At 32.8% G+C, this 23,127-nt stretch overlaps 1 pseudogene; it reads right to left on the reverse strand.

Annotated features, from left to right (window-relative positions):
* LOC134248340 (ryncolin-2-like) overlaps positions 1–22,715 on the reverse strand; it is a 45,219-nt pseudogene extending 22,504 nt beyond the window's left edge.
* Between the last annotated feature and the right edge of the window lie 412 nt (positions 22,716–23,127).

Genomic DNA, 23,127 nt, shown 5'->3' on the forward strand with positions numbered 1-23,127 from the left:
ATAAGTCGACTTGAGATAGAATACTGATACCATTGCAATACTTTAAAATATAAATATATTGATAAAATTTTAGTGTTTCCTGGATTACACAGAATAATAAGCTTCTCAGTCTATATGTATTATTACCGTTTGGATCTCTCTTTTGATGACTAATGACTCTCAGGCGATATTTTTTACTAATGGTTCAATGACGAAACTATTTATCACCTCATTAATGATTTTGATGAATGAAAATGTCGATCTCATATTCAATACAAAAGGAATACATTCCTCGCATCTAATCAAGTTTTATTTTTGTTCTTCTTTTATGGAATGAAATATGGAGATACTGAACAGCAATTAAACTCAGAAATGCTTATAAACATCACAAACTGGGACCAAATCAAACACGAAGAAATCAGAAGCAAACCGTAAAAAAATATATTTTCTCATATCTATAATGCCAAAACAGAAGATATTATCAAAATATAATTTCATTTAATCTTCAGTTTTGCCGAAAATAAAAGGAAGCAGACTAGATATTTGTCAGTCTTCTTGTTTCAGTTTTCAAATTAAAATTAAAATTTTGTATTTTAATGTCTGAACGCTTTTTATTTCTTCAATAAAAGTTCATTTTTTCAAATCATTTGAGCAGTCAATATTTTATACTTACAGGAAAAACTGTTTATACATGAAAGTGCTTTGACATTGATCAATATAAAGGATATAGTTACCCTATATTTACTCATCCATGGGACCTGATTCCACCTCGTATGTTTTAGAGGTCCATGTTTGCTCTGTTCTTAATTTGATTTTTTTTATAAACGTTCGAGATTGAATATTGTTTTTATCACCATATCTCTCATAGTTTAGTTTATTACAAGGAAAGAATATAAAAACATTCCATTTTTTAAAATCCTCATAAACAGAGATACCCCGATATATTGCGAGGGCTAGCAAATGTTTTAAGAAGCCTTTCCCTTAACAAACTACAAGATAGGGTAAAACCAGTATTTGGCCCCCGATTTCGTGTGTCTTTGAGAATAATCCTGTTGTCAGCACTGCCACAAAATGACTATTGGTTCTAAGATTTAGAATATACAGTGGTCACAGTGAAGTCAGGAAATAGGTCAATCTTCGAAATTTCTCATTTAGTGCAATTTTTCATCGATTTTACAGCACATCTTGTTTCGGAAATCATAGAGCAAATGCTTGCCTATCAACCAAATTAATATATTTTATACACTAGTATCATTTGCATTTTTTATGTAAAAGTCTCAGATAGGCAGAGCTTGTGCTTTATGTTTTCCGAAGAGAAAAGTATCTCAAATATGATGAAATTCCACCACAATTGACTAAATTCTTCAAAATGTCGACCTACCTCTGCACCCTCTAATGTCTTCATGTAAGCTTTCAATCTAATTTACTACTTGTTTTATAGAAATCATCATTTAACTTCTTAGCTACAAACTATCGGAATTTTACCAGTGTTTTGATTTTTTACATCAAATAAAGGGCCCGATTCGGCTGTTACCGTATCTTGTCCTCTATTAGCCGATGTTAATGAGATACCTTTAAATATTTGTACTACATGATGTCAGAAAAACGCTGTTAATTAAATGTGGATTCTCAAAAATCCAAATAATTCTATCCAAATTTCATTTTGATATTTCCTCTCATATTAAAGTATACATAATTTAATATCTCTACAATTTACACAAATCTCATAAAAACTGTAATCATTTGCCGGTGAAAAAATCATACACACACTAAAAAGGAGAAAAACGACAATTTTCTTATACTTTAACAATTTTTTTTAAATATGAGTAGGTTTTAACTCCATTTCTTTGAAAGATGATCCTAAAAGTTTGCAATAAAAGATGTTTTGTTTTCGGTTTACAAAAACATGGGGTAAAGACCCATTATGCTTTAAAATTATACTTTTATGATACAACATTCGCATCTTTCCGAGAAATTATTAAAATCTATTAAGTCAAGGGTCAATTCAAAAATATGATTTAAATGTCCGGAATCATCATGAGCCATGCAGAATTGTGGTTAGCGCGGTGTCAAGGCAATCTGATACATGTACTTTAGATGTTTATTGCTAGGGTTCGAATCCCTTGAAAACCACCTATATTTTTATTTAAAAAAATATAAATATATATTTTTCGAGATATTTTTTTCTCAGAAAAGTTTTTTTTTTCTCATAGTTTCATAAAATTCAATAATGATAAGTTGATTTAAATACTCAATTCACATATTAAATATGATTTCTAAATACATGAAGCTATAGGCATTCTGCTCGCCTTGTTCCCCCATCTCCTTTATCAAAAGTTGAACATCAAAACAAATCCTCATAATTAATTAAAAACTAGGAATTGCATGTCGTAAGACATATGACTCTTTAATATACACTTGTAAAGGATCAAGGTGTTACTGATGCACTGATTTTACTTAATATAGCTGCACCCAAGCTCCATGAGATATATAGGCATCGACTCCTCCCTAAACTAAGCTGATTTCCCTTGGTTTAATGTAACAGAAATGGTATTATATTAATGTGTTAAGCTGTTAAGAAGAAATGCCACACCAATTTCTTATTCTATAGATCTTTGAGTCAACCTTTTTAAACAATGTTTTCAACATTGAAAGGCCGACATTAGCGCTCAATTATTTTATATGATTTTTTGGGGTATTTTTTTTACAAAGAAAATAAAAAAAAAATTACATACGAATTAGTTGTTTTCTTGTAACAATTTTGCTTTAAATGAATGCATCACATGAAAACCTAATAAAATGTGTAAAGAAAAGCCGTATAGATATTAAATGTTTTAAAATAAAAAAAAATTAAGAAAATAAAACATTTGTGATTTTTTTTAAACTAGTGGTTAAAATCTTAAAACCAGTCACAAGTGGAGAGAACATGTTCGTTAATCATATTTATAAAAGAAATTGAAAAAAATAGCTAAATTTTATGGAATGCCATATACGACAGCCAACTGCTTACTGCCAACTGCTGACTGCTTACTGCCAACTGTCAGCTTCTCACTGCCAACTGCACGCATATTTGCATAAATTTTATTTTTGTAAGCAGTCAGAAGTAGGCAGTAGGCAGTTAGCAGTTGGCTGTCGTATATGGCATTCAATACAATTTCGTTTCAATTTCTTTTTAAAATATAATTGACAAACATATTTTCCTCATTTGTGACTAGTTTTACGGTGTTTTTAACCATAGGTTTAAAAAAATACTCACAAATAATATGTTTTATTTTCATAAATAATTTTTAATAAAAAATATTTTAAAAGTCTAACCAGCCTTTCTTCACATGTTTTATTAGAATATTCATATGATGCATTCATTTACGCAAAACAATTTTACTCGAAAACAGCCTATTTGTATATAATTTTTTTTTCTTTGAAAAAATACAAAAGACAACAATAATTAAGAGGTAATATCAGGTATTGTTTAAAAAAGATGACTCAAACATTTATAAAATAAAAAGTTGGTGTGGCATTTCACCTTAAAATAAATTGACAAATAAATACTAATAATACTTCCCTCACATTTCAGCGACAAGGTTAAACAAATGAAAAGATAACATAGACATATTTAATATTTTATTATAAAAAGCACAATAATTAATGGTCACACCGTAAAACATATTAGATGAAGATATTTAGGACGTTATAGTTCTGTTCTAATACCCAAGATTCGAAACTAGGCGCCTTCAAAAGAAATCCACGCAGCTAAATATGTTAATACGAAAGTGTAACAACATGGTGCATTGAAGAGATCGATAGAGTAAGACAATAGTTCACCATCATAGGGTAAATAATGGACAATGATAATGAACAATAAGGTAGCATAATCACAGATGACAAGATGAGTAGTGAAGCAGTCAATCAGACGAATGAAACACATGTGAAAGTACATAAAAAGTAGAGTAAAAACTAAAAGAACATAAAAAAAAGATGTAAGCAAGAGAATACGCCAATACTGAATAGAGGTCAATCACTGGTAATTATAAACAACTGTTATCAGTTTAATTGGATTACTTTACAACATTTAAGTAGAAACTAAGAGAAAAAAAAATGTAAAAAGTTTATCGAAAATTGGAGATGTTGTTAAAACATAATCGGTAGGTGCAAGTTTGGTTAATCAAATCCGAGTAAAAATAAGCCATTATTAAAGCCTCTTAAGCATAATAAATATTTTAAAATCATGTGCTATGATTATGGTGCATTTACATCCAAAATAAATTAATTGTAAACAATATACAATTTAGCACATACATGAAGCAATATCTCACATTTTTTATAAAAAATACTTAAAATTATTATAAAACAAAAGGTCCTTGTGCCACTATAAACCATACCTTATAATCATTAATGATAAATTGATTTTTTTTTATTCAAACATTTTTAAATGTCCTTGTATGATAAATTGAAATGAGCATGTCGTATTAATTGTATGTTGTTCAATGGCAAACTTTCATTCAAAATTCTTACACTTGAAAGACTTTGATATATATTTAATCTGACTAGACAAGGGATTGTGCACGTTACTTCCCCTTATAATATTATTGATACTGTGCATTTATCCTTCAGCTTTGGTCTTTAATACAACTCAGGAGCTATGCTCCTTCATGTCATAACCACGCGAATAGGAAATTTTGTTTGCGTATTAAGGGAAAAAAGATGGTTACCCTTTGACACTGGTGAAACCACGCCCTCAAGCGCTATGGTACATGTGTAATTAGGAACAGTCAATATTCATAATTTCATTAAAAAATTCCAGGATACACATAAACATATATATACATTTACTCTAGATTTTGTGTCTAATCATCATTACAGTCTCTTTCAATGCTTCAGAGCCCGTCCAGAGTTCCCATACTGGGTATTTCCAAGCGAACACAACAGACGGGGCGTACTCTCCATTAAGATTTGAATTGAGACAGTTGCGGTACCACCATGCTCCATGCCGCATTACAGCACAGCTTTTCTTCATATTGGTGTCATTATCCTGGTCCATAGTACTGAATATTGCACCATTGTGATAATTCATGCTGTCATCTGCAACAGAGTATACTGATTCTTACCATTATCCTGATCTTTACTGGTAAATTTGATTCCAATCTTAATTGTTACCTGTCACAGGGTATCTCGAAAATATTCAAAAAAAAATGTTCTACCATGTAATGATCACTCTTGAGACCTTTTTGAATATTGATGATATTCAAATGAAAATAAAAGAAAACATCTCTCGAATATACATGTATACTGATGAGGACCGTCAAGGCTCTAGGGTGTTTCTTGAATCACGGAACAAATAATTGCGATGAAATTATTCATCAGATTTAAATGAAAACCAATTTATAATTTGTCAAACAATTACTCGGACGAGGTAATTTGTTGAAAAAATGACGCGTATGTAAATCATGTGCCATACAAAAACTATACCACTACTTAGTCATTGCAAAGTTTGTTATAAGGAGAGAACATGAACAGTTGAAAAGTATCTAACATTTTGACATAGAAGTCCGGATTAAAAAACAAAGATACGAGGGTTGTCCCAAAATTCCGTAGACAAGCGTTGTTTTGTAGGAACCCCATGTCATACATTAATGAAACTTCGTATATAGATTAAACCAACACTATCTAATAAATTTATGCACATATGGAGTAACTACACAAATTATTCCAATTTAAAAGACGCATTCCATTGTCTGGTGTAGGTAGGCGGCGCAATACCCAAGAGTTGAAATTAAAATTTGGTATTTTATATTTAAAATCCTACGGAAACTTAATTACTAACCCGTATTTTTTTAATGGAAATGAAAATTCTTAATACTGTTCTATTGACTACATTTCCCCAAATTTTGGAGTTTATGCTTTGATAAATATGATTTTTATAACGTTTTATATATATGAGGTTAAAATCCGACTTTCTGAAAAATGGCGGATTCGTTGGCACAGGCGGCGCACTGGACTATGATCAAGTGTTTTGATCCCGAATTCACTCTTACAAAAATGTACCAGTCATAAGTGTTTGGTAGACTAGGAAACTTGTTCTCATCCTGAGTATTTAAAATGATTAAAACGGTTTCCCTATGTATATGTAAATAACAGTAGCTAAAATAAAAGACGGGGCTAAGAAATGGGCAAGAGTTGCATTGTGGTACTCCCTTAGAGAAAACAGACGAAAAGCCCGTAGAAATGTAGCGTTTTCAAATCATTATTATTTCATACCTGTACATGCATATACTTTGTTTACATATTTTAATGTTTGATCATATCATAGTAATTAAGATATTTCACATTTATAACTATAACCGTTTCTTTTAATTTAAGAATTAGATTCTGGTAATTGAAATATTTTCTCTAAAAATTTGAACTGTTGACATTTGTATTTTTTTACGTTGCAGATTGCTCCGGGTGTTAGAGAACGATATCACTTTAAATGTTATTACTTGAAAAGTTTTCAAGTAAACATCATAAAACTTTGTAATTTATCTGCCAAGGACACGCTTTATCCACCCTGAAAATTTTATTAAGATACATTAATTTCTTTAAAAGATATGAGCTCAGTCTACAAAATTTTGGGACAACCCTCGTACATCCAACTCTTGGCTCATCATATAGCGGGTAGAATTGCTAAAAAAAATATATCGCTGAAATTGAAAATACATGCGTACGAGGGGTGTTAGAAAAGTTCGCGGACAAGTTATATTGTTAGCGCGCTATTTCCATGAAACTAGTAAAACTTTCCAGATAAAATCTTTACCTATTTTCTAATAAATATACAAAAATTTGGTGTACCTTGTTGACCCTTACAACAGCTATTTTGTTTTGATAAAACGTGTTTCTCGGAGCATGCTGCTTTTTCGCACTTTCACATTACACAGTCTCTTTCTAAAGCTTAAAAATTGCACAACTGCAGCACAGAAAAATTATGTTATTTTACCTGTAACATAAGTATTTATGAAATGTCAATTGTAGAAGTTTTGAATTACATTGGAGGGTACATAACTGTTTTATAGCCGTTAATACATGATCACCGCATAAAAACAAAGCCTAGAATCGGAACATCATTGAACATCATGGAGCAGTGCTCTATTAACCTTATGTGTGCACACAAGATACTAGATTGTTTCAAGATGCTGCTGAAAATTGCCTACAGGTACAAGAAAGTTTTTAAATGGTATATGCTTTTAAAGAATAAAAGGATTACCATTTTGAATGATTAACTCCATCGATACTTTGTTTCCCCAAGCCCTAGCCGGATGAACGTTGCGACTATATGATTTTGCATAGTTTCTATACCTGATCGATAAGCTGCATGGACATTAAATAATTTTAAGATCTCAATAATATCCGAAACAGCACAAAAGACATTAAAGTCAAGTAGTTGCTTTGTGAATCCTATGACCGCCTTTTAAAAATCGCTGTAATTCGTTTTCTTCATATTAGCACATGGACCTTGATTTTTTACATACTAATAAACAACAGGTAGGAATTTATTCAGACATAATTCGATTTAATTGCTGAAAATTAAATCGCGTTATTAGAGAGGCCCATATTTGGGGTTATTTGGGTTATTAGTGTTTCCCCGTTCTATCATCTTTCGAGTTTTTAGTCTACCCCTTGCGACTTCCTTTTCCGTTAGAGAACCAAAGAAAGCAGAAATATCCTGCATCTCAAGTTGTAAATTTGTTTATTTTTAATACTGTGTTAAAAAATTTTCATGTTTTCGGTGAAATTTAAGGAGAATATTCTTAACAATTTTTATTTTCGTGTGTATATGCACCAATATGTGTATGATTCTTCGGATGTTTTTCGATTTTGAAAAAAACCACATGCGTAATATAAAACAGGAAAGTTGTAAAGCTGAGACAATATTTGAGCAATAAATAATAGTAAATAGATAAATGAAATAAATAAACATATAATATTAATAATTTTATGATTTCTATAATTATTTCTTACTCTAAAGTCGGTAGTTTCAGAAAATGCCTAGAGGTAAACCGGCTGCCAAGCCCGCGAAGCGGAAATCCGCTGCCAACCCAGTGCCAGCATCGACTACAAGTGGACCCAAAAGAAAAAGGGAATCGGTGACCCCAATAGAGGAAAACACGCCCTGTACAGATATTATTACTACTTCAAGCATGGCTGACATTAGTTCCAGCAAGGAACCTGAGCCAGAGGTCAATTTAGATACAACAGGTAATGAGATCGATAGCATATACGGTAGTTTGGGGGCAAATGTTACAGAATCGATCAAACAAAAAAATGTTAAGGGTGAATACATTGATTTAGGTCAGCTTCTATCCAATCCGGTCCCGATGGATGGTAAGCAAACACTAACGGTCTCTAATGGTCAAGTAGTGATTGAACCGAAACGGGCTACTATTAAAATTACAAATGTTCAGCAGTGGACAGATGCATTCTTGATTTTTTCATCAATATATGCCACAGTACACCCTACAAAAATTTTTGGCTTGCTTAAGTACATCCACACTGTTCGTCTAGGGGCTAGCAGATGCACTGGTATAGGGTGGAAATTTTATGATGAGCAATTTCGAATGATAATTGCTAAAAATCCAAGTGCTTCATGGTGAATAGTTGATCAGGAGCTTTGGCTAATGTACATGGTACCATCGTTTACCGGTCCTGTGCAAAAACCTTCAGTAGGGGGGCGTATTCTTAAATGCAATGACTATAACAATCATGGGGTTTGTGTAAAACAGCATTGCCATTATTTACATAAATGTTTGAGCTGTAGCGGCCCTCATCCATCAGTGATGTGTACAGGCCCGTCTGCTAAAAATCAATATGCTTCTAGAGATTTTTCAGGTCAAAGATACCCATTACAATACAGGAGCCAGGGACCTTCATCAAGACCACCCCAGCCTAGAGCACGATTCCCCGGTGTACTACAATTTACAGGGCCTAGGTTTTTCCCCAATTAAAGTGGAAGTTCTTGAAGCTTATTTACAAAACTCTGATTATGATAGGAAGAGTTCAGAAATTTTGTTAAAGGGTTTTTTTGAAGGTTTTAAACTTAATTACAATGGTCCAAGGGTAGCTACTAATTGTTCTAATTTAAAGTCAGCTAGAGATAATGAGCTTGAAATTCTGGAAAAAGTATTTAAAGAAATTAATGCTGGAAGAGTTGCAGGCCCATTCCATTCAAGACCCTTTCCCAATCTAAGGCTTTCACCTGTAGGTTTATTACCGAAAAAGGATGGCTCATTTAGGTTGATACATCATTTATCTTATCCTGAAAACTCAAGTGTTAACTCATTTATTGATCCATCTTTCTCCTCAGTGAATTATTCCTCATTAGATGATGCTGTTAGGTTACTAAGTTCTTTGGGTAAGGGGGCCTTGATGGGTAAAATGGACCTAAAGTCTGCATTTAGGTTGCTTCCTGTTCACCCGTCAGATTTTGAGCTTTTAGGTTTTAAAATAAATGATATGTTTTTCTTTGACAAATGCCTGCCTATCGGATGTTCAGTGTCTTGTAGTCTTTTTGAGAAATTTTCATCAGGCTTGGAATGGATATTGAAGCAACAGTCGGGTCAGAAATCTGTAGTGCACTACTTGGATGACTTTTTGTTTGCAGGTAGGGCAGGTAGCAATGCATGTGATGAACTTATGTCATTGTTTGTGGAGCTCTGCGAGCAGTTAGGTGTCCCCTTAGCTGATGATAAAACAGTATGGCCTTCAACTTCCCTGACCTTTTTGGGTTTTGAGTTAGATTCAGTTGAAATGATGATAAGAATCCCAGTTGATAAGTTAAATAGTTTAAAGGATTTGATCAAGAGTTTTATGTCAAGAAAGAAGGCTACTCTAAAGGAATTTCAGGCTCTTGCAGGTTTGTTGAATTTTTGTTTGCGTGCCATTCCGTCAGGCCGGGCTTTCACTAGGCGTATTTATGACATCATGCAAGGGGTCTGTAAACCACATCACTTTATCAGGGTTTCTTTGGCAGTTAAGGAGGACTTGGGTGTGTGGCTTACATTTTTAGATTTGTTCAATGGCTGCTGTTACTTTCCACAAATTGACTGGGTAGATGATGATCAACTCGAATTATTTACTGACAGTGCAGGGAATTCAGAACTAGGTTGTGGTACTTTCTTTAAGAATCATTGGTTGCTTTTTAAGTGGCCAAGTGAGTGGGCTGGTACTGAAGTAATCAGGGACATCACATTTCTTGAACTTGTTCCAAGTGTTTTGTCATTTCATGCTTGGGAAAGTCAGTTATTCAGCATAAAAATAGTTTTCCATGTGGACAACGAGGCATTAGTAACAATTTTGAACCAAAAATCTTCTAGGTCTAAGCGCGTTATGTGCTTAATTCGTCCCCTGGTACTTCATTCCATGTTAAACAATATACAGTTTAAGGCTTGTCACATTTTAGGTGTTCATAATGAGGTTGCTGATGCTCTATCTCGTTGTCAGTTTCAGCGTTTTCGGTCACTTGCACCCCTAGCGGACTTGGAGCCAACATCAATTCCAGAGTCCTTTCAAACCATCATCTCCAGACTGAATTTGACAGATTAGTACAGAGTTCCATTTCAGCAAATACAAGACTTGCTTATCAGACAGGTTTAGTTGAATTTGATCGTTTCAGGTTATCTTGTGGGTTACATCCGATTTGGCCTCCTGATGAAAAACAGATTATAGAATTCGTAGCTAGTTGTTCATTAAAGGGTCTGTCTTCTGCTACTGTAAGGACCTATCTGTCAGGTATAAGCTTTAAATATAAACTTAATGGTAACCGAGACCCCACCCAAAACTTTGTTATCAAGAAGATGGTGGTAGGCATGTCAAGACTGCAAAGTTCAGTAGATGCTAGATTGCCAATTACACCAGATTTGTTGGGGGAAAATATTGAATGTACTCCCAATTGTTTGTAAATCATCCTATGAAACTACATTGTTTTCAGCAGTTTTTTCATGCTCATTTTTTGGTCTATTTAGGGTTGGGGAGTTGGTCTTAGATAGTAAGAAAAGTAGTAGTTCTCATGCCTTGGATGCCACAAGCATCCAATTCTCCCGGGACAATTCAGATGTTAAAATTCATTTGTCTCATTCTAAAACTGACCAGTTTGGAAAAGGGGTTGTTTTGGTTCTACCTGCAGTTGAGGGAAAGATATGTCCAGTCAAGCTACTAAAACAATATTCAGTTCAACGTCCCGTGACTAAAGGCCCCTTTTTCTGTCACTTCGACAAGTCACCATTAACACGCCATCAATTCAATGCCATTTTGAAAAAGTCTTTGTCATGCATTGGGGTAGACAATGATAAGTACAAGTCACATTCCTTTAGGATAGGTGGTGCCACAACAGCTTCTATTAACGGCATGTCAGATGATCAAATTCAAGAATTGGGTCGTTGGGGATCGAAAGCTTACGAGAGATATATAAGAATACCAACCTCAAATTTGATTGATGGCTAAATATTCAATCGGTTGTATTACTTTTAGCACCTCAAGCCAAATAGCTGGATAGGTTTTCTAATACCAGTCTGGTAAATGTTATTTTACATATATATTCAATTTTGTTTACATATATTTCAGAGGAAGTAAGAATATGGATTGTTGGATCGTCAATAATATGGCATGCTTTTGGTTATGCTAGACAAAATGGGGGGTCCAACCTTGGGTTATCCACATTGAAGGCTAATATCTGGTGGCAGGGAAAAGGCGGCATGAGATGGCGTCATCTCCTGCTAAAATCAAATTAATGTTAAGGTATGAAGACCCCCCTCAATATTTGGTTTTACATTGTGGGGGCAACGACATAGGTCAAATTCCATCATGTGCTTTGCGTTACAGCATAAATGATTCTTTAGATTCAATTTCGGTTCTGTTACCGAACACTAAAATTATTTGGTCTCAGATATTACCTAGATCGATTTGGCGTAATGCTAGGGACAACAGGGCTCTAAATAAAGCAAGGGTTCGAGTTAATAGCTTTGTTGCAATGAAACTTCTGGCACATCAAGGGGGATATATTCGTTACCCAGAGTTCACTTCAGTTGGTCACACTTTGCTTAAAGAGGATGGGGTGCACTTGTCAGAGCAAGGCAATAAGATATTTGTTGAAACTTTGAAGAAAGCTTTGCACAATTTTATAATGTAAGGGGTGGGTGTTTTTCCTGCTTAAAATGGCCATGGCATTTGATTTCACTAAATAATGTAAATCATATTTAAATGGACAAATGCACTGATGTAACTAATGTGTTTGTTTTATACTCATTTAATTGTCTTAGTATGCAATTTATGTGCACTGCCGTTCTTAAGAAAGGGATTGGGGATGGTTGGGGGCGTTTTAGTTATTAGCGTTCAGCTACCGCCATAGTGGCGGTGGACACATAGTGTCCATTGGCGCAATCTTTAGCTGAACTTAAATAGGGTTATATTTAGTGAGCATCTGTTCCCAGGGCTCGCTACAACTGTACATAATTATTTTCAATATGTGTGAAATTTCAATTTGCTTATTTGTGTCAGACTGGATGAAACATTTGCAATGTATTACATGGTGTATTTGCCAGTAGGTTGTTTAACAGATTCATTTGTATATTTGCCTATTTCATATTCATTTCTATATTTGACAATTTCTTGTGAATTTTCATTTACATGTATTTGCCAATTGCCATTTGGGTTGCCAAAATCGCCCAATGTATTTGGGTCGGTAACCTTGGTTACGATCGTAACCAGTAACTAAATGTACTTGCTTAAATAACTGAAAATTGTAGTGCTGCCATTGCCATTATTCGCCATTAAACTTTACGAAATTTATATATGTGTGGTTTTCTCTAATAATAATACTTCAAAGTACATAATAGATTTTCCGTAAATCAATGTGTCTGCGAACTTTTCTAGCATCCATTGTATATATATATTGTCAAGTTTACTCTACGATCTTAACATAGAGAGAAAAACAAGAAAGAAGTAAGTTCACTTTATGAATAAAAGAGCCCTGTTCTTATATCGATTAAAATAAAAAATCCTTCCTTTTTCGAATATAAGATATGGTAGAGATCTAGTGCTTTCATTCTCTATAACGACTTTTCTTATTCATAATCTATATATTGTTAAAGAAAGATGCAAGGAAATGCAATGTTCTTGAATTTTTTACAGAACATACGTATTTCACTGCTTTCAGCAAAGAATTAAAACATGAGCACAGCCCACAATGAAATATCAAACAATTTTTTTTTTAAAGATTTATTGTATGTTGTTTAACGTCCCTCTCGAGAATGTTTCATTATATGGAGACACCACCATTTCCAAGTGGAGAACTGTTTATTCTTGGCACATAAGCAGAAAGGGGTCTTTTTCGTGCAAGCACCTACCGAGGAAACGAGGTTTCGGTGTATACGCTATTATCCAAAGGACCGGTCTCCATGTCCCACAGTAGGACTCGAACCTGCGGCGTAAGGACCAACACCTTACTTTGCGATTCTAGAGTAGCCGCTCCAACCACTACGCCAGATGAGCGACTATGATTAGGGTGTAAATAATTGCTCAAAAATTAGTAAAATTTCAGAAAATATTTGTCATAAGATACTAGTATTTTAGTTAAAGTAATCATTTCGAATGTTTTATGGTCAGTACAATAATTTTCCTGTTTATTTCCGATAATGACAAGGACCACACGGCAGGTTTTGACCCGTATGCAAGAAATGGTCACTCCTCCCTGTCGACTGGTCCTAACACTTGTATTTCGGAGGCCCTTGTTAGCTCTGCTTCTAATGTGTTTTGTGTTATTTACGTTTGGACTTACAGTCTATATCAGAGAATAAATATATTGCGTGATTTGACGATTTATAAGCTGGCACCCTTAATTATTTACCTCCTTGTGCCTTCCCTAACAAAATAAAAACAAAAATTAACTATACTCACAGTAGTAAATCAAAGTGTCAAAGTTTTCGCTAAAGTTTTTCAATGTGTAAAAGATTTCGCCAAAGTTTTTCAAAGTGTCAAAATTTTCCTCAAAGTTTCTCAAAGTGTCAAAGTTTTTGCCAAAGATTTTGAAAGTGTCGAAGTTTTCGATAAAGTTTTTGAAAGTGTCAGAGTTTTTGATAAAGTTTTTTCAAAGTGTTAAAGCAATTAGACAAAGATTTTGTGTCAAAGTTTTTGATGAAGTTTTTTAAAGAGGCAATGTTTTCACCAAATTAAAGTTCTCAATAAAGGTTTTGAAAGTGGCAAGGTTTTTGATAAATTTTTCAAAGTTTTCGATATTTATTTCTAAAGAGTCAAAGTTTGTCAAAGTATCAAAGTTTTGAATAGTGATTTTGAAAGTTTCAAAGTTTTCCATAAAGTTTTTTTAAAAGTATTAACGTTTTCCAAAAAGATTAAGATAAAGTTTTTGTGTCAAAATGTTGATGAAGTCTTTTAAAGTGGCAAAGTTTTCATCAAATTATATCAAAGTTCTCGATAGTGAAAGTGTAAAAAATTTCAATAAATTTTCAAAGTGTCAATGTTTTTGATATTTTTTTAAAGAGTCAAAGTTTGTAAAAGTAACAAAGTTTTGGATAAAGTTTTTCAAAATGTCAAAGTTTCGATAAAGTATTTTTAAAAGTATAAAAGTTTCCGATAAAGTTTTTCAAGATTTAGATAAAGTTTTTGTATCAAAATTTTGATGAAGTTTTTTTTTAAAGTTGCAAAGTTTTTACTAAATTAAGGGGTGTTAAGAAAGTTCGTTCCAGGACGTATATATATTCAAAAATATCAAAGTAGTGCTTATATAAAGAGATAAATTTTCAAGTCTGACAAAATCACAAGAGTGTGTTTTAGATTTATAGCAATTCATTTCTAGCAGGAACTTGTAGAAATTTTCTTCCATATGAAAATATATATAACATCTTTAAAGCACCTAATTGATAGAAATGCTGGTCATTTTGAGTGAAAATAAAGGATAAGTTACTTTTGTTTCTTCATAGCTTATCTTGCATCAGACAAACTGATAAGCATAGGTATAAGAACGATAGGTCTGTTCAAAAGAATAGGTTTGTCATTTTGAATTTTTTTTTACAGATCTGATAATTTTTGCCCAGTATTTGAAAGGATGTTTTGACCTGTGTGCTTAATATATGTCACAAATATGCGTCATTCCTAATTTTTCTGAACAAACATCATCTGTTTTAATGCCTGCCCTCTCCATATTGAATCAACAAAAGACAGTTAAAAACTTATCAGTAGCAAGAATAGACTCTGTAAATATGAAATATCACAAATTGTAAATATCTTCTAATCGTATTTCTTTTGGAAAATAAAACAAAAATGTGGAACGAACTTTCTTAACACCCTTTATATCAATGTTTTTATAAAGTTTTTGAAAGTGTCAAGGTTTTTTATAAACATTTTCAAAGTGAAAAAGTTTTCGTTAAAGTTTTTATAAAGTGTTAAAGCAATTAGACAAAGATTTTGTGTCAAAATTTTTTATGAAGTTTTTAAAGAGGCAAAGTTTTCACCAAATTAAAGTTCTCAATAAAGGTTTTGAAAGTGGCAAGGTTTTTGATAATTTTTTCAAAGTGTTAAAGTTTTCGATATTTATTTCTAAAGAGTCAAAGTTTGTCAAAGTATCAAAGTTTTGAATAGTGCTTTTGAAAGTTTCAAAGTTTTCCATAAAGTTTTTTTAAAGTATTAACGTTTTCCAAAAAGATTAAGATAAAGTTTTTGTGTCAAAATGTTGATGAAGTCTTTTAAAGTGGCAAAGTTTTCATCAAATTATATCAAAGTTCTCGATAGTGAAAGTGTAAAATTTTTCAATAAATTTTCAAAGTGTCAATGTTTTTGATAATTTTTTTTAAAGAGTCAAAGTTTGCAAAAGTAACAAAGTTTTGGATAAAGTTTTTCAAAATGTCAAAGTTTTCGATAAAGTTTTTTAAAAGTATAAAAGTTTCCAATAAAGTTTTTCAAGAATTATATAAAGTTTTTGTATCAAAATTTTGATGAAGTTTTTTTTTTAAAGTTGCAAAGTTTTTACTAAATTATATCAATGTTTTTTCATGTTTTTTTTGAAAGTGTCAAGGTTTTTTATAAACATTTTCAAAGTGGCAAAGTTTTCGTTAAAGATTTTTAAGGTATAAAAGTTTTCGATAAAGTTTTTCAAGGTATTAAAGATTTAAATATTGTTTTTGTGTCAAAATTTTGATGAAGTTTTTTAAATTGGCAAAGTTTTTACTAAATTATATCAATATTTTTTATAAAGATTTTGAAAGTGTCAAGGTTTTCAATAAACATTTTCAAAGAGGCAAAGTTTTCGATAATTTTTTTTTTCAGAGTCAAAATATGTCAAAGTGTCAAAGTTTTCAATAAAGTTTTTTGAAGTAACAAAAATTTCGATTAACATTTTAAAAGTGTCCACGTTTTCGATAAAGTTTTTAAAAGTATCAAAGTTTTCACCAAAGTCTTTCAAATTGTTAGAGTTATCACTATAGTATATTAAAGTGTCAAAGTTATAAATATAGTTAACTATACTAAACTATGGTTAACTAAAGCTAACTATTAAACTATTGTTAACTATAGTATTTTTTTGTTAGGGTTATTTTTGCAATGTAAGAAGGCTTTTTCGCACATGTGGTTGCCCTCCATGAAGATAGGAATAACGCAAATCATATAAATTACCTCATTGTACAAAAGAGTTCCAACTACAGAGGCATGTTAGGGTCAAACATGGCTCCCCAAATTAGTGATATTACTAATTTAAACATACATACATTCATTTATATGTACAAACGAGCGCACCAGTATATTATGTACCGTGTTATGCCTGAAGAATATGTACTGTACAATACCTGTACATGATGTACCTTCAGATACCTGTGCAATATGTACCGTCAATTACTGTACAATATGACCGTAATTTACCGGTATAATATGTACCATTAAATACCTGAACGATTTGAACGTAAAATACCTGTACAATTTGAACGTAAAATACCTGTACAATGTGTACCATCAAATACCTATCAGTATGTATCATCAAATACCCGTACTATTTTGGACAGTTAAATTCCTGTGCAATGTGTCGGAAAAATACCTGTTCAGTATGTACAGTCAAAATCTTTTAGACATCTTCATCCCACTACATCTGGGCGGATTCTACTACTCACTCGCTGTTCCACTGTATCCAGACACTGTCAGTCTGTATTTACTGTCTTCATCTCCGATGTAAAAAGTGGTATACACAGCATAGGCCTGTTCTCCGTTATGTCTCTGGAGATCCACACGGAGTTCTTGCTTCTTATTCATTGTTAAGGTGTGAATTGCATCATTCCCTATATATATTAAGAAAAACAAATGAATATTTAACTACAAATAACAAACGACAGGAACATTTTAATTCATTTAATTTTCGGGGTGACCTGTCACTAGCTACGGAACAAAAAACTAGAAGTCATAAAAACAAAGGAAACAGATAAACAAATAATTAAAAAAAAACAAGTAGGCCACAATTAAACGACCAAACCAGATTTTTACAGTGTTAAATGTTTAATTTGAAGTTTATCAACTTTTGTAAAGAAAAGAATCAAGAGCACTCGTAAATTAGTACATAGGATCATGGTCGGTGAGCCATGTCAACTGGGGATGTTCAGTCCATTCAACACCTGACCCAACCTCAGAAATTTCCTGTGTCCTTTCATTATTCCCGCTTGAAGAAATTGTACATTTTATTGAATTTTTGAGATCGAATGCTGTTGGATGTCTTTATTTTTTATGCCACGTCATGAATATATCCAGGACATATAGTGTTAGTCATGTCCGTCTTACGTCCCTCTGTCCTGTTTAGCTGTCCTTCCGTCACACTTTGCGTTTAACTCAGTTCAAAGATCAGTTTCAAAGAAACTATCAAAGACATTTTTATCAAACCTCGCATGCTTGTAGAAATTGATGAGAACTATGAAACTGCATCTACATTTTTTGACCTTGACTTTTTTTTACCTTGACCACACTTTTCTTACATTAGTGTTTAGCTCAATTTTAAACATATCATTCAAGGTAGTGTTATCAATCTTTACATGTTGTAAAATATTGATGAGCGCTATGTGACTGCATCAACTTTTTTGACCGTGACCTTTCCTTTGACTTTGACAACACTTTTCTTAAATTAATGTTTAACTCATTTTCAAAGGAAACCATTTAAGATATGTCATCAAACTTCATATACTGACGAGAACTATTCAACTGCATCAACTTTTTTGACCTTGACCTTTCCTTTGACATTGACCTCGCTTTCGTTAATTAGTGTCAAACTTAATATGCTGATATATACATACTGATGTAAGCAATTCAACTGCATCAACATTTTTGACCTTGATTTTTCATTTGACAATGACCTAACTTTTATCGAATTGTTTTTGTCAGTTTAATTGTTTATGATGATGCAAACTGTTGAGAGGTTTTCAACTGTATCAACGGTTTATGATCTTTGCTTATCATTTCCCTTGATCTCACTTTTCCCAAATTAGTGCCGAACTTCATATTGGGTTACTTGTTGATTTAAGCAATTACATGTAAACTGCATCAACATTTTTTACCTTGACCTTTCCTTTGACCTGGGCCTAATTGAATTTTGTGGGTTAGGATTAGGGTTTAACTTCTTATGCTGATACATGCTGATGTAAGCAATTCAAGGTTAGGGTTAGGGTTAGGGTGCATCGCTTTTCAAGATATTCTGAACAAATTTCATACCAATTTTCATGTTGTATTACTAATATACCCTCGGCGGGGAATTCATGTCCTATGAACATACTTTTAGTTTATCGATGTTTTCCACATATATTTGTCGAAAATATTGAAACTTTCAGGTAAACTTGGCATGAATATATGTTAATTCTACTTTGATAAAACAATTCAAATTTATCAATTCTTTTATATAATCATAAGATCATACCTATCCAGTAGTTTTTCGAGGCATTCCCAAATCCTTTTTTTATACTTTATCCATGTCCTGTAAAAATCCACGTCACCATCTTCCCTTTTCTGAATCACCTGTGAAAATATGCTAAATATCTTTTTTTTAATTCTTTAACAAAATAAATTTAACCAAATTTTTTTATTTGTCTTAAATGTCATTTGAGTTTCAAGTAAAATATGCTTGTGCACCTATTTGTGATATAAAAGCGTTGAGTAACAATGAGTAATATAGAGTTGTTTGAACATACATTATAGTCAATGTGTAAATGGTTTAGAAACCAATTCAAAGACGAGAAGCTGTGGGTAGTTATTTTGTCCTCTGCACCCTGATGACAGTGAATTTCAAAAATTTTAGTTTAAACTTCCTTTATGGTATGTTAAAGTTCATTTTCAATGTTTGTTTTATGTTAAAAATCAGAATAATTCATTGCGTATCAAATGCCGTTACTTACATAAGAACTCTGCTGTGAAAATGGTTTCTAGTAACGCTGCGTGAAAGGCATAAAGCCATCGTAATAATATTTTGATTGATTTGTTGTCCAAATAATGCAAAATTTCTACTAAAAAATTTAAAAATTTGCAATATATATTCTTGATAGTTTCAATTTCTTGAGGTATTCACTGTCGCCTTTTATACACTTTTAAGGTCTTTGTTTCCCAAGAAAATAAAACCTGAGCATATTCATGTTTAGGGTAAACTCAAATACACTTATGAATATAATCTTCCATGAAATATCTGATATAATGAAATCTTCCTTTGATCATTTTCGTGCTTTTTGGAATAAAAATATCTCACAATTGATAATATCCAGATATTATGAATAATTGAAAAAAAAACTTTCTTTTCTCCAACATCTTATTGATGATAATTTCCATTCCTACGTCGATACAAATTATATCCTGGAGAGCTTGAGATGAAAAATACCACAGAGTCTTTCACATCTGTTTCATACTTGAATATTTTACGTGAAAAAGACGTTAATGGTAATGTAACAACCTAGCTATAAGATAAACGTGATGACTTTCACTTTCTATCGTCAACTTCCCTTACTTATGCGACAATATACATTCATCACCTGCATACGGAGTGTAAATATCTCAGTTGATTCGATACGCAAGAGCGTGCTCTACGTATGAATTATTTCTAAAACGAGGTAAATTATTGACAAGCAAGTTGATGAAACAAGAATATAAACAGTCTCGTTTAAAGTCATCATTTCTTATGTTCTATCATCGATACAATGATCTTGTCAGATTTTATAATTTATCATAAGTCAAATGCTGACTGACGTTTTTCATACTAATTGTTACTTCAATATTTATACATTGAATTGACGCAGGATTTGTCCGTTATTTCCCGATCATGACAAGGAGCACACTGCGGGTGTGACTTGTCAGCAGGGAATGCTCACTCCTCCATGGCACCTGATCCAACATCTGATGTTTTGGAGGTCATGTCTGCTCTGTTGTTATTTTGTTGTTTTATGGACTTTGATATTGAAAAATGTTTGTTATCTCCATCAATAAGCATTTGACTCAATGGTAAATTGTATGAAATTGTATAAATCCATGTGAATCTATTATTTTTTGATATCATGCGGCTAAAATCATCTACATGAATGATATTCCTACGAATTTCAATCATCGACCGATTTGACCGTTAAATTTTGACTCTCATTTTTTCCTTTTGAATATTTTTTTTTAAATCCACAGTGCAAAGCCTTAACGATCAATTTTTTCGCATATAAAAATCGTATCTTTAGGTCTGGGCGTTTTATGTAGAAAAGCACAATTTTCGATCTCCTTTTTGTCTTCTTGACTGGTTACATCTCAATGTATTGACCACGCATTCTTTAAACGCGAATTTCTTTTCAATGACAAAAATCACGGGGTTTCTATGATTAAAAACTCTAAAACAGAATTAAACAGAATTATTAAAATCTGAAAAGATAAAATTGAATTCTTTTAAATTTATTATGATACACATTTATTGAATGACCCTTGTGGCTAATAAAACATTTTTTATTGATCACTGGTAATCATTCTAATATTAAAAAAATCACGTCATCACTCCTCCATCTGTCGTCATGTCTCAGTTGACCTCTCTCCATGTGTTGTAGATTATAACACTGACAATAAAACTCACTACTTATCGTCCATCCTCCTCCATCCGTCGTCATGTCACAGTAGACCTCTCTCCAGGTGTTGTCGATGTATAACATTGACAATAAAACACACTACTCACCGTCCATCCCTTGCATCTGTCGTCATGTCACAGAAGACCTCTTTTCAGGTGTTGTTGATGTACAACATTGGCAATAAAACACAATATTTACCGTCCATCCATCAATCTGTCGTCTTGTCACAGTAATCCTCTCTGCAGGTGTTGTCGATGTATAACACTGATAATAAAACATGCTACTCATCGTTTATCCCTCGATCTGTCGCCATGTCACAGTAGACTTTTCTCCAGGTGTTACTAATTATAACATTGAAATTGAAACACACTACTCTAGGTCCATCCCCTACATCTGTTATCATGTCTGTTACATTAAAATCTACATCTACATGAATTGTCTATATTCGAACACGCAAGTAAAACTTTATTTCCCCGTGGTGAACCTCCGTTTTTCTCTATGTACATATTTAACCCTTTTTTAACCTCAAAACACTGCACTTTGAAAGTAACTTTGAGTCCGTGTGGCAATTGGACACGGCAGTCCTAATAGAAAAGGAGGTTCTTATATTTCTTTAGAGATTTTGGTAAAGATATTTTGTAATAAGATAGTCATTGCAGACTTCACCATAATTTAACTTTCATTGCCAATATGTAGTGTCCTACTTTTCTGAAGTAAGCCTTGATTTTATTTTTTATCAAAATAAAAATGCTGAAAAAATATCTTAAAAGAACCAGTTTCGGAATTTCTCAACTTGGTCAGCTTTAACTGTTTTACGATTTGCGAATCATTATTTTTTTTATATTTCTTAGTACGTTACTTTTATATACAGTTAGTCAAAAGCGTACGAGTAATGATTGTACGGTGTCTCGTTCGTGTCCTTTAGTATGTCTTTTGTTCCGTAATAATTGTAACAAAGTGTCAAGTAAAAGATATGGTATTGTCGTAAAGCATCTTAATGCTATTTTCACGCTATATGTACTTGTGTCTGCAGAGTTTTAACTTACAATGTGTAAAGTATATGTCCTCACTGTCTGTGTAGATGTTTTTGTACATCACACGGTCACATCTAGAGTCTTGAGCGCAAGACGTATGCCTTTTTCTTGTGTATGTATGTGTGTGTAGACCTCCAGGGCAGTAGGACAGGAGAAAGGATTATTTGAAATCAGTCCGGAGACCAATTGTATCCATATGAAGGACAACCGCCCAGCTGAACACTGACAATTTTGCAGTTTATGTTGTATATTTTGGTTTATTAAATGTAATGTATTACAATTAAAAAATGTAAATTAAATTAAATCAATTCAAGGGACAGTTTGGATCAACATCATGCATTAACATAAAAATGTCACAGTAACCCTCTCTCCAGGTGTTGTTGATGTATAAAATTAACAATAAAACACACTACTCACCGTCCACCCCTCGAACTATCGTCATATCACAGTAAACCTCTTTGAAGGTGACGTCGACGTATAACATTGACAATAAAACACACTACTCACCGTCAATCTGCCTCCATCTGATTTCATGTCACAGAAAGCCTCTCTCCAGGTGTTGTCGATGAATAACATTGACGATAAAAACATTACTCACCGTCCATCCTCCTCCATCTGTCGTCATGTCACAGAAGACCTCTCTCCGGATGTCAGGGTAAATTACGTAAACTCCATTTTGTCCTCTTTTACTGGGGTCTCTTTTCAAAATCTCTGAACAATCCTTGTATATTTTATCTATTTGAAATATGTAATATATGGGAATAACGAACATAATTCAATCTCATAGGTCCATTTAATCGGTACAAATCAAGTGCAGAGTTAACACAAATCGCAAACGCGTGTTATGCAATTTGTTTGCACACACAGTTGCAGATATGATGCTATATTTTGCCAAAAACAATGATTCAATGTCCAAATACTAATAGCAGTGAAGGGGAAAATTCAAAAGTACTTGCAAACAACAATATATTCGAGTCCTGATTGGTTGGTAAACCATATTTATGAAATTTAGAATTGAAAAGAAGGATACCCCCTCA

Source organism: Saccostrea cucullata, unplaced genomic scaffold (assembly GCF_032062105.1).
Source record: "Saccostrea cucullata isolate Sc308-1 unplaced genomic scaffold, CSIRO_AGI_Scuc_v1 ctg2962, whole genome shotgun sequence".
Classification (NCBI taxonomy): Eukaryota; Metazoa; Mollusca; class Bivalvia; order Ostreida; family Ostreidae; genus Saccostrea; species Saccostrea cuccullata.